Below are 12,718 nucleotides of genomic sequence, written 5' to 3'. Positions count from 1 at the left end.
CGGAGGGAACAGAAAGTGATTGCCATTCTTGGATTTGCGATTCTTTCGAGAATCGCGGGCTTGCTAGTTTTTCTCTATTTCACTGTCAACTCCTACCACTTTCTTTTATGTGGACTAGTTCACTGGACACTTTTTACACTTTTTTACTACTTGGAAATGGATTTTTACACGCCGAGACTCGTCTATTCAAGTAGTCAACTTCAAGCGCTGAGAACAAATGCCGAGCCGGTGCAGTCCCCTATTTACCTGACGAGATAAGAAGGTCGTATCCTGGCAGCAGAGCCAGTGCTAAGATAAAAGCCAAGCGCCTAGAGAGAAAGTGGCGATACAAACCTTCGGTGCCTTCTGTGATATTGGGAAATGTAAACTCGCTACCAAATAAGATCGACGAATTGGCTGCACTGGTGAAAAATGTCAGGACCTACAGAAAATGCAGTTTATTGTGTTTTACTGAAACGTGGCTAACAACTAACATCCCAGATGCTAACGTGGAGCTACCCGGGTGTAGCACAGTTAGAGCGGACAGAGACGCAAATACCTGCGAGAAGCACAAAGGAGGTGGACTCACACTCTGTCAACACAAGATGGTGCAACTCTGGACATGTAAACGTAGAGGTGGGCGGTATGACCAAAATTCTATATCACGGTATTTTTCTAAATTCTGCCGGTTTCACGGTATTAGACGGTATTTTTTTCCCCATGCATGAGTGGATGTTAACCACATTTTCCACTGCAATTACTGCAGTAGACTGGCTAAGAATAACCTATTAGACTGTTATGAGAATTGTACATCGTACAAAAAGACATTTTAATGTGTACACAAGTATTAATCCAGGTTTGCATGGCCCCATAAAGTGACAGTTTTCAAGGGGGAGGCCCTAAAGGGAAGGAAGCACATTGCATGACAGATGCAGTCAAAATATAGAACCTTTAATTGAACAAATTTTGCAAAAGCTTAAACTATGATTTTGACAACATATTTTCAACCATCCAAAGAGGCATTTAGACTTAGTAAAATATCCAGAGGTGTTTGTCAAAAGTTGGATTGCACTGAACACGTCTTAGAAAAGGAATAAATAGTAAATATTTTTTGTAAACCAACTACATTTTCTGTTAATGTTAACAATCTCTGTCCACTGACACATTAAAGTGACTTTTTAAACAATTTTACCATCATTAAACTGCATAATATTTAAACTAATTTGTGAATTTCCCATTGGGATTAATAAAGTATCTATCTATCTATCTATCTAATAAATAATAACAATAAAATACATAATAGTATTACTGATAGTTACACCATTACTTCAAAGTTTCAAGACCAGGTACATTACACAGTATTCACCAAATTAAAATAAAATAAAACAAGTGCAACTTGGTGATGATATCTTACCAACTCTACCATCATTTAGGCAAACTGCATTAATATGGACCTTGCTTCAAGCTAAGCTATATACATAAATAATAAAAACTGCAACTTGCATTTATAATGCTGTTTGTGGTATAGCCCTATGGAAGCGCATTAGGGCCACTGTGAAGAAAAAAAAAATATGGACACGGAAGAAAAAAACAAACTATATGTCGAGAATAAATTCGACATGTTGACTATGTCAAGATTAAAGTCGACATTTCCACTTTATTCTCATAGTTTATTTTATAATTAAAGTAGAATGTTGTAAACTAAACTTCATCCTAAAATCAATGTTTAATTTACTAGATTTTCTCAAACCCCGTCACAAGTTAATGCAGCACATCAAATACTTTGTGTTAAGTGTTCCCCGACCCAGTCGTTAATCACTACGCTTCTTAAACTGACTTCCTCTGCACTAAGAGCAGGCACCTGCAGCAATCACCGCACAGAATCCATTCACTTCATGATATTCCTGCTCTCTACCAAAACCCCAGTTCCTATCTTTCCTTTTTCTTTCTCCACATTACCAATCACCACACGATAAACATCTTTGTGAAATTAATACTAGTTATTAACTTAGCTGACGGAGTGTTCAGAACTTTAAAAATATCTCCGTTATACATGTTTAATTATGCCATCCATTCAGAGTTGCGCCCATCTCTAAACGAGTCGCCAGCACAGGATGAATACAAGCAAAACATACACTAGCAAGTACAACTTGGCTTGCAGTATTATCCAGTAGTATAGAAACAGTATTTACACATCTGACCTGACGGACGTGACTCCTTTTATTCGGCAAAAGGTCTTCTGTTCATCATGTTCAACTTTTAGTTCAGTTTCGGAATGCTCTCTGTCCATTTTCACCACGTGGCATACCTATGCTACCGCCCACTATTTGGTGGTGTAGCAGTGAAAAACAGCCCTAGTGCAACAAATCTGTGTTTAGCGGTGTAGCAGCGAAAAAGGTCCCCACTTGAACAGTTTCCCGCTGCGCCATGTTCCGAACGTCGTTTAGGCAATTTAAACCGGTGTTGCGGTATAAGAAAAATCCGTATCATAAAAAAAATAAAAAACGGTTTTCGGTATGAACCGGTATACTGCCCAGCACTACGTAAACATTAAAATCTCCTCTTGCTACAGGGACATCGAACTGTTGGCCGTAAGTTTGCGTCCCTATTACTTGCCCAGAGAGTTTGGAAACGTCATTGTTGTTAATGTTTACATCCCTCCTCGGGCAGATGTGGAGACAGCGAGTGACATCATCCACTCAGCTGTTGCTAAACTGCAAACGCAGCACCCCGAGGAACTTGTGCTAATCGCTGAAGACTTTAATCATGTAACGCTGGACAAAACACTACCAGCCTTATCCCAGTATGTGGATTGTAACACCCGGGGAAATAGGACTATTGACCTACTGTATGCAAACGTTAAAGACGCATACAGCGCCACCCCGCTGCCTGCGCTTGGGAAAGCAGATCATAACCTGGTTCTGCTTCAGCCTCACTACAAACGAAGAGTGAGAGAGCTACCTACAACCACACGCTCATTCAGGAATTGGTGTCCTGAGGCAGAGCAGGCTCTGAGAGAATGCTTTGGAACTACGGACTGGGATATCCTGCAGGGGTCACATAGTGAGAACATTGAGGAGGTTGTTGACTGCACTACTGATTACATCAATTTCTGTATGGACATCGTAGTTCCAGTAAGAACAGTATGCTGCTATGCTAACAAGCAGCCATGGATTACAAGTGACATCAAGGGCCTTTTGAACCAGAAGAAAAGGGCTTTTAAAGGCAGTGATCAGCATGAGCTCAAGCGCGTGCAGAAGGAACTCCGACTCCAGCTCAGGGCAGCGAAGGAGCAGTACAGGAGAAAGCTGGAGCAGAAGTTGCAGAACAACAGCATGAAGGAAGTGTGGGATGGGATGAAGATCATCACTGGCTGCAGCTCGAAGCGGGGTGCCACCATCGAGAGAGATGTGGAGAAAACAAACCAGATGAACAACTTTTTTAACAGGTCTGACCACACTAACCCACTCTCACCTCAGAGTACTGCACCCTCCAACCATCCTTCTGCTGATACCAGCATAGGAGAGAGTTTCCCCCAACCCACAATTACAGCAGTGCAGGTGAGCAGAGAACTGAGGAGACTTTGTGCCAGCAAAGAAGTGGGTCCAGATGGAGTATCGCCACGACTGCTGAAGGCCTGTGCGTTGGAGCTGGGGAGTCCTCTACAGCGCATCTTCAACCTGAGCCTGGAACAGGGGAGAATCCTGAGGCTTTGGAAAACATCCTGCATCACCCCGTCCCAAAGATATCACGTCCTAGTGAGCTGAATGACTTCCGGCCTGTCGCTCTGACGTCACATGTGATGAAGACCATGGAACGGTTGCTGCTTCTACACCTAAGGCCAAAGGTCCATCACGCCCTCGACCCTCCGCAGTTCACATACCAGGAGAAGGTGGGAGCGGAGGATGCCATCATCTACATGCTACACCGATCCCTCTCCCACTTGGACAGAGGCAGTGGTGCTGTAAGAATTATGTTTCTAGACTTCTCTATTGCCTTCAACACCATCCAACCTATGCTCCTTAGGGACAAGCTGACAGATGGGAGTAGATTCATACCTGGTGGCATGGATCGTGGACTATCTTACAGACAGACATCAGTATGTGCGTCTCGGGAACTGCAGGTCTGACATTGTGGTTGAGCGCAGCAGGGGACTGTACTTTCTCCGGTCCTGTTCAGCCTATACACATCGGACTTCCAATACAACTCGGAGTCCTGCCACGTGCAAACATTCGCGGACGACACTGCTATCGTGGGCTGCATCAGGAATGCGCAGGAAGAGGAGTATAGGAACTTAATCAAGGACTTTGTTAAATGGTGCGACTCAAACCACCTACATCTGAACACCAGCAAAACCAAAGAGCTGGTGGTGGATTTTAGGAGGACCAGGCCCCTCATGGACCCCGTGATCATCAGAGGTGACTGTGTGCAGAGGGTGAAAACCTATAAATACCTGGGAGTGCAGCTGGATGATAAATTGGACTGGACTGCCAATACTGATGCTCTGTGTAAGAAAGGACAGAGCCGACTATACTTCCTTAGAAGGCTGGCGTCCTTCAACATCTGCAATAAGATGCTGCAGATGTTCTATCAGACGGTTGTGGCGAGCGCCTTCTTCTACGCAGTGGTGTGCTGGGGAAGCAGCATAAAAGAAGAGGGACGCCTCACACCTGGACAAACTGGTGAGGAAGGCAGGCTCTATTGTAGGCACGGAGCTGGACAGTTTGACATCCGTGGCAGAGCGACGGGCACTGAGCAGGCTCCTATCAATAATGGAGAATCCACTGCATCCACTAAACAGTATCATCTTCAGACAGAGGAGCAGCTTCAGTGACACACTGTTGTCAATGTCCTGCTCCACTGACAGACTGAGGAGATTGTTCCTCCCCCACACTATGTGACTCTTCAATTCCACCCGGGGGGGTAAACGTTAAAATTATACAAAGTTATTGTCTGTCTGTATACCTGCATTGTTATCGGCATTATCACTCTTTAATTTAATATTGTTCTTTATCAGTATGCTGCTGCTGGAGTATGTAAATTTCCCCTTGGGATTAATAAAGTATCTATCTATGTTGAAATTCAAGGTTACCAAATTTGAATTGCTAGTTTTTATGAAATGTTAATTCTGTTTGTGCTTCCTTTGTTTACATGGCAAGAAATTATGATACATATTTTTGGCTGGAACCAAAGCTATCATTTTTATTAAAATTTCTCTGGGAAACTACCTCCCACTTCACTGTACCTTCTACATATTATAATTTGTATTGTTAAAAGGTGGTGGAAATATGACTGTCTTGTACAAATGTTTGACTATAACAACTGAAGTGTTAAAATTTTTTCAATGATATTGCAAAGCCCTGCCAACATTAAGTTTATATGTTATCCTCATGTATTTTTCTATTACTAAAAATTCTACTAATTTATTATAAACATTGATCAGTCATATTAAACAATACATTTCTAATAATCAAGCATTCATTGAGATTTGCCGGTGTTTTGGAGCTTAAGGTTTATTAATTATCTATTACAAAGACCAAGCAGGTGCTAATTAATTTAATTGATCTATTTGAGTCAATTAAAAAATTGGGCTTAGCACATACTGTATTTTTGAACAATTCTATCTATGCAATTGGCTTTATCAAACAATTGCTGCATCCTTATAACTAAAACATAACGAATTACAATAAGGAAAAATAGCTTGCACAGGATTTCTAATCAGTGGTTTTAACAACATTAACTCAGACTTATGTCCTGTTAAACACTAAGGTCATCAGACCATACAAATACATCCACTTACTCCCTCAAAAATGATGATATTTAATGCTAACTGTGAATGCCATCCATCCATCCATCCTCTTCCGCTTATCCGAGGTCGGGTCGCGGGGGCAGCAGCTTGAGCAGAGATACGCAGACTTCCCTCTCCCCGGCCAATTCTTCTAGCTCTTCCAGGAGAATCCGGAGGCATTCCCAGGCCAGCCGGGAGACATAGTCCCTCCAGCGTGTCCTGGGTCTTCCCTGGGGCCTCCTCCCGGTTGGACGTGCCCGGAACACCTCAACAGGGAGGCGTCCAGGAGGCATCCTGATCAGATGCCTGAGCCACCTCATCTGACTCCTCTCGATGCGGAGGAGCAGCGTCTCTACTCTGAGCCCCTCCCGGATGACTGAGCTTCTCACCCTATCTTTAAGGGAGAGCCCAGACACCCTGCGGAGAAAACTCATTTCAGTCGCTTGTATTTGTAATCTCGTTCTTTCAGTCACTACCCATAGCTCATGACCGTAAGTGAGGGTAGGAACATAGATCGACTGGTAAATTGAGAGCTTTGCCTTACGGCTCCGCTCCTTTTTCACCACGACAGATCGATGCATAACCTGCATCACTGCGGACGCCGCACGATCCGAGTGTCGATCTTACGCTCCATTCTTCCCTCACAAGACCCCGAGACACTTGAACTCCTCCACTTGAGGCAGGATCTTGCTCCCAACCCTGAGAGGGCACTCCACCCTTTTCCGGTTGAGGACCATGGTCTTGGATTTGGAGGTGCTGATTCCCATCCCAGCCGCTTCACACTCAGCTGCAAACCAATCCAGAGAGAGCTGAAGATCACGGCCTGATAAAGCAAACAGGACAACATCATCTGCAAAAAGTAGTGACCCAATCCTGAGTCCACCAAACCGGACCCCCCTCAAGGGGGGGCTGCGCCTAGAAATTCTGTCCATAAAAATTATGAACAGAATCAGTGACAAAGGGAAGCCCTGGCAGATTCCAACTCTCACTGGAAACGGGTTCGACTTACTGCCAGCAATGCGGACCAAGCTCCGACACCGGTTGTACAGGGACCGAACAGCCCTTATCAGGGGGTCCGGTACCCCATACTCCCGGAGCACCCCCACAGGATTCCCCAAGGGACACAGTCGAACACCTTTTCCAAGTCCACAAAACAAATGTAGACTGGTTGGGCGAACTCCCATGCACCCTCCAGGACTCTGCTAAGGTTGTAGAGCTGGTCCACTGTTCCGCAACCAGGACGAAAACCACACTGTTCCTCCTGAATCCGAGGTTCGAATATCCAACGGACCCTCCTCTCCAGAACCCCCGAATAGACGTTTCCAGGGAGGCTAAGGAGTGTGATCCCTCTGTAGTTGGAACACACCCTCCGGTCCCCCTTCTTAAAGAGGGGTACCACCACCCCGGTCTGCCAATCCAGAGGCACTGTCCCTGATGTCCATGCAATGTTGCAGAGACGTGTCAACCAAGACAGCCCTACAACATCCAGAGCCTTGAGGAACTCCGGGCCCTATCTCATCCACCCCCGGGGCCCTGCCACCAAGGAGTTTTCTGACCACCTCGGTGACCTCAGTCCCAGAGATGGGGGAGCCCACCTCCAAGTCCCCTGGCTCTGCTTCCTCATTGGAAGGCATGTTAGTGGGATTGAGGAGGTCTTCGAAGTACTCCCTCACCGACCCACAACGTCCCGAGTCGAAGTCAGCAGCACACCATCCCCACCATATACAGTGTTGACACTGCACTGCTTCCCTGAGACGCCGGACAGTGGACCAGAATCTCCTCGAAGCCGTCCGAAAGTCGTTCTCCATGGCCTCCCCAAACTCCTCCCATTCCCGAGCTTTTGCCTCAGCAACCACCGAAGCCGCATTCCGCTTGGCCTGCCGGTAGCTATTAGCTGCCTCCAGAGTCCCACAGGACAAAAGTGACCGGTAGGACTCCTCCTTCAGCTTGACCGCATCCCTCACTGCCGGTGTCCACCAACAGGTTCGGGGATTGCCGCCACAACAGGCACCGACCACCTTACGGCCACAGCTCCGGTAAGCCGCCTCAACAATAGAGGCACAGAACATGGCCCATTCGGACTCAATGTCCCCCACCTCCCTCGGGACGTGGTCGAAGTTCTGCCGGAGATGGGAATTGAAGCTACTTCTGACAGGGGGCTCTGCCAGACGTTCCCAGCAGACCCTCACAACACGTTTGGGTCTACCAGGCCTGACCGGCATCCTCCCCCACCATCGAAGCCAACTCACCACCAGGTGGTAATCAGTTGACAGCTCCGCCCCTCTCTTCACTCAAGTGTCCAAGACATGTGGCTGCAGGTCCGACGACACAACCACAGTCGATCATCAAACTGAGGCCTAGGGTGTCCTGGTGCCAAGTGCACATATGAACACCCCTATGCTTGAACATGGTGTTTGTTATGGACAATCCGTGACGAGCACAGAAGTCCAATAACAAAACACCACTCGGGTTCAGATTGGGGGGGCCATTCCTCCCAATCACGCCCTTCCAGGTCTCACTGTCATTGCCCACGTGAGCATTGAAGTCTCCCAGCAGTACAAGGGAGTCCCCAGAAGGTATGCCCTCTAGCACCCCCTCCAGGGACTCCAAAAAGGGTGAGTACTTCGAACAACAGTTAGGACCCATCCCCCCCACCCGAAGGCGGAGGGAAGCTACCCTCTCATCCACCGGGGTAAACCCCAATGTACAGGCTCCAAGTCAGGGGGCAATAAGTATGCCCACACCCGCTCGGCACCTCTCACCGGGGGCAACTCCAGAGTGGTACAGAGTCCAGCCCCTCTCAAGGAGACTGGTTCCAGAGTCCAAGCTGTGCGTCGAGGTGAGCCCGACTATATCTAGCCGGAACCTCTCAACCTCGTACACAAGCTCAGGCTCCTTCCCCTTCAGAGAGGTGACATTCTACGTCCCAAGAGCCAGCTTCTGTAGCCGAGGATCGGACCGCCAAGGTCCCCGCCTTCGGCCACCACCCAACTCACACTGCACCCGACCTCCTTGGCCCCTCCCATAGGTGGTGAGCCCATGGGAAGACTAACTGTGAATGTTTTCATTTAAATACTTGCCATTTGTCTATGTATTACAAAACTGATAGGCTGATCAACCACACCTCCATTACTGTAATTTTTGAATTAATTTAAAATGGTGAAGCATTTAAGTACTTATTGGTTTGAGAGAATACAAAAAAATCCCTAAATTAAATATCTTCACCTCAAAAGTGGCCCTGTAAACAAGTCAATATTTAGAACTAATCTATGCAAATACCTTGAATGTCTCTTTCTGCTGTACCTTTTCACTTCCTCTGTTCAAGGGTTTTCCATTTGTTAATATGCAAGTATCTTAGTGTACTACAATAGCATTCCTAAAAGAAAAAAAAACAGCAAGAGCTGAAGATTCATAAATTCTCTATGAAATGGGAAATACTGTATACATGCATTAAGAAAGGTTTTAAAGTTATGCAATAACAAAGAATAAACTCACAAAGGAAAAGACAGGCCAGATATCAGTACAGAAATATACAAAAAAAACACCTTACATAGAATTTCATAATATGTTGCCTTCTGCTTGTTGAAGGATGTTTCACTGGATTTGTAATTGCCCATCTGCCTGTTGGAATGAAAATACCTGACCCCCTTGTGGACCAAATATTTTGAAATGTCGCACATTTATTCTCCAAGAAAACTTGTCAAGACAGTTCAGTTTTCATTGAGATGTCTTGAACAGATTGTGATGTAGAGTTTTAAAACGTTCTATGCAACTTCAACTATGAATTAGTTTACTGTTTTAATTTTACCTTCACAGTGATTACAGCTACTTGTATATTTTATATAGAGAACTTTCCTCTTTTTCACCTCCGATAGCCGCAGACAGAGTACATGGGTATGAAGTTGCTGTTTCTGGCTGCATGTTCATACGTGCATAGGACAGCAATCATATATTGAAAAGTTGAGATGGGTGTGCAGGGACCTATATATATGTGCAAGTTGTTCCTGCTTTATGAAGTCTTCCCAGTAGCATGAGCGCAAACAAAGGAGAAGCAATGCATCAGCATTTCATTCCTTCAGATGCTATAAATTTTAACAGGTAAGTTAAATGACTTTCCTAACCATAAAAGTATAAAGTGTAACCACTGAAGAAAAAAGATTCCTGGATATGAATGTAATATCCTGTGGAATATATGCCATTGTGCACAGAGCAAATACACATTTACTTAGTATTTACCTGTCACTAAACCATCTTTATAGCTCCATTATTTGTAGTTCATAATGCTTCTCTATTTTACTGACACTGTAGTTTACTAGGGTAACCAGACATCTTGATTCAGTCAATGCATCACAATAAATAACTGAAGAGTATCAAAATATTCCAGTTTTATTATGCTGAGCACCTAATAAAACACTGCTCTGCTGAGACAAGCAACTCTATATTTGGAATATACTTACAAAACTCCAAGCAGCACAAAACCCCAACAACTCCCACCTACCATAATGCAATATACACTTAATAACATGTAAATACTAACAGCTAACTGTATGACACCCCCCCAACAGTAAAATACTTGTCAATCACAATGACTTAGCCAGCATGTATAACACAGAAAAATAATAAATTAAATAGCCTTACAAATTTTATAACTCTAAAATAGATATAAAAATGGACAAATATTACTGCACTTTAAAGGATGCTCTTACAAAAAAAAATCAACTAGATAAACTACTATGTAACACAAAGTTTTGCATGTATGTAAAAATAATTTTACATGCTGAATGCAACCATTAACTTGAGCCCATGCAATACAACTCTGTACTTCAGTTTGGAGAAGTTACATTTCTGTTATCTTTTTGGGCACTTTCTTGTGGCATGAACATTGCCTTTGGCGACATGCTATCTAATCTACAACATTTAGCTTTACAGTTTAACTCTGAAGTCACAAGACAACAATTCCTTACAAAAGAGTTCAGGTTTCAGAATTGACTACTGTACTAGTGTGGTCATCAGAAATGTTTCACATGAAAACTAAGTTCAGGACAAGGCTACATTACCAAATATCACATTATCTTTTCAAATTGAATAGTGTGGCTGAGACATCCATTTCAGGCTGTATACTTAAGAATATTTATTATTTTACCTTTTACCCCAACAGTCTTAACTTTGTTGCTTCTAAATACAAAGACTCTATTTACATTAATTTTTTTTATAAACCTTTCTTTGTATAGTATATGGAAATTACTTTGTTAATTGTTGAAGAAAAAAAAATCCAAACATACTTTACAGTATGTGTAGTCCTCTTTGTTAAACAATACAATCAGATACAACTGTACAAAAACCAAGATTCCAGTGTTTGAATGTTAGGCCTTGGCACTGTCAGTGTGAAATTTTAAGATCTAGCTGCATAGGTTTACTCCCACATGAGTGTCGGCCGTATTAACCGATAATTACATACTGGCCAGGTGTACATAAATAAGACTGTGTCCTAAGATGGCCTTGCTTCCAGTGCTATCCCATCTTTACACAGGATAAAAACGGATGAATTGCGGTTCTAGCCTTCAGTGATTAATGGCATGGTTTAATAGACGTTATTTATTTAAGGTAACAATAATACAAAAATTTTAAGTCTATCTTTATTTTTTAAGAAGTCTCATTTCGTATGTTTTTCGCGATGAAAAAGTAGTAAGAAAAATAGCACAAGGTGCAAAAGTCATTTATACAAAAGCCGGCTTTTATGTACACACCGTAGCTAAACGTTTAGTTACGTCTCAATGATGAGTATTGAGACTATCAGTATGACAAATTTTTGCAGACGCCCCCCAAAAATGTTAGCAGTATTATTGTGGAATAATTAAACTCCACCAAAAAGCTAGTTCTCGTAAGTAGACACTGTGCAGTTAACTAAACGCCTAAGGGTGATTCCGGTTATCGTGCGGAGTAAACGGGAATTCCGCCCTACACTGCGCGCGGTCTTGCACCATATTTAAAGGCCCTTTGAAGCATATTTTTATTGTATTTTATTTTCAACTTTTAATTGTTCCTCATTTAAAAAGAAAACGCTCCTAGGCCCTTATACAAGCAATGTTCTTTTGTAATTTCCGTCAAGCTAACCAATAAAAAAAAATCCAAATGTAATTTTTCTTTTACAATTTTTTTTCTTCATGAATTTTTAAATAAATAATATATTTCTAATAAAACATCCACAATGAAACCTAATCTAAAGCTCCACAGACATCATTGCTTACCTGAAACCCTTAAAGTTAGCCCTTAACCGCACTTCAACCTAACACCTCGCAAAGTCGCTTTTCATTGGTCATTTTCAAACTCGTTTAACGCCCTTTTTACACACTTCCTGCCTTTCCGTTGGATAACGTTCACTACACTATAAAATAAACGTTTTCATTCGATTTTGTCATGTCACTCAAATGAAAAGCCCTGCCCCCTTTCAGTCGCGAATTTACCGAACCAAGTTACTGTGCCGTGTGTTACTAGGCAACAAAACTTTATTGACACCATTGAACTTGACAATGAGCAATGTTTTAGCACTATATCCTATCGTTCTTAAAATTACATAACTTTATCACGCCCTAACTAATACAGTCATACTTTTGCTTAGAACAACGTAATTGCAAGCATAATGGCTAATTTGAAATCGCCAGTTAACCTTCTGGCAATGTAGATTTTTATCATTTAAATAAGTCTATAACATCAAAAACAGGATTACAGCATATGCCATTAGTTGAAGCCATATATTGTCAAGTCAACTTGCCTCAACTTACATCATTTTTCATTTTTTGAACTTTATCCTCCATTATTCTAATATTAAGATTTTTCTACTGTATGCCAATTTTGTTATTTTCAATTTCCAGAAGCAGATAACATATTTACACTGTTATGAACCCACTTGCCTTAATAACATACATTCTTTTTGTGCTATTACAGATGTGT

At 42.9% G+C, this 12,718-nt stretch overlaps 1 protein-coding gene across 1 annotated transcript in view; it reads right to left on the bottom strand.

The window, feature by feature from the left end:
- The window catches only part of kmt5c (lysine methyltransferase 5C), a 200,265-nt gene extending 188,181 nt beyond the window's left edge, over positions 1-12,084 (bottom strand). The window contains exons 1-2 of the mRNA XM_051933690.1: positions 12,016-12,084; positions 9,047-9,143 (exon numbers count right to left, since the gene is read on the bottom strand). The gene's annotated coding sequence lies outside the window, so the exon portion shown is untranslated. The remainder of the gene's footprint in view (positions 1-9,046; positions 9,144-12,015) is intronic.
- Positions 12,085-12,718: the final 634 nt, after the last annotated feature.

Source organism: Erpetoichthys calabaricus, chromosome 11 (genome assembly GCF_900747795.2).
Source record: "Erpetoichthys calabaricus chromosome 11, fErpCal1.3, whole genome shotgun sequence".
Lineage (NCBI taxonomy): Eukaryota > Metazoa > Chordata > Cladistia > Polypteriformes > Polypteridae > Erpetoichthys > Erpetoichthys calabaricus.
This window is presented reverse-complemented; position numbering and strand designations above follow the sequence as displayed.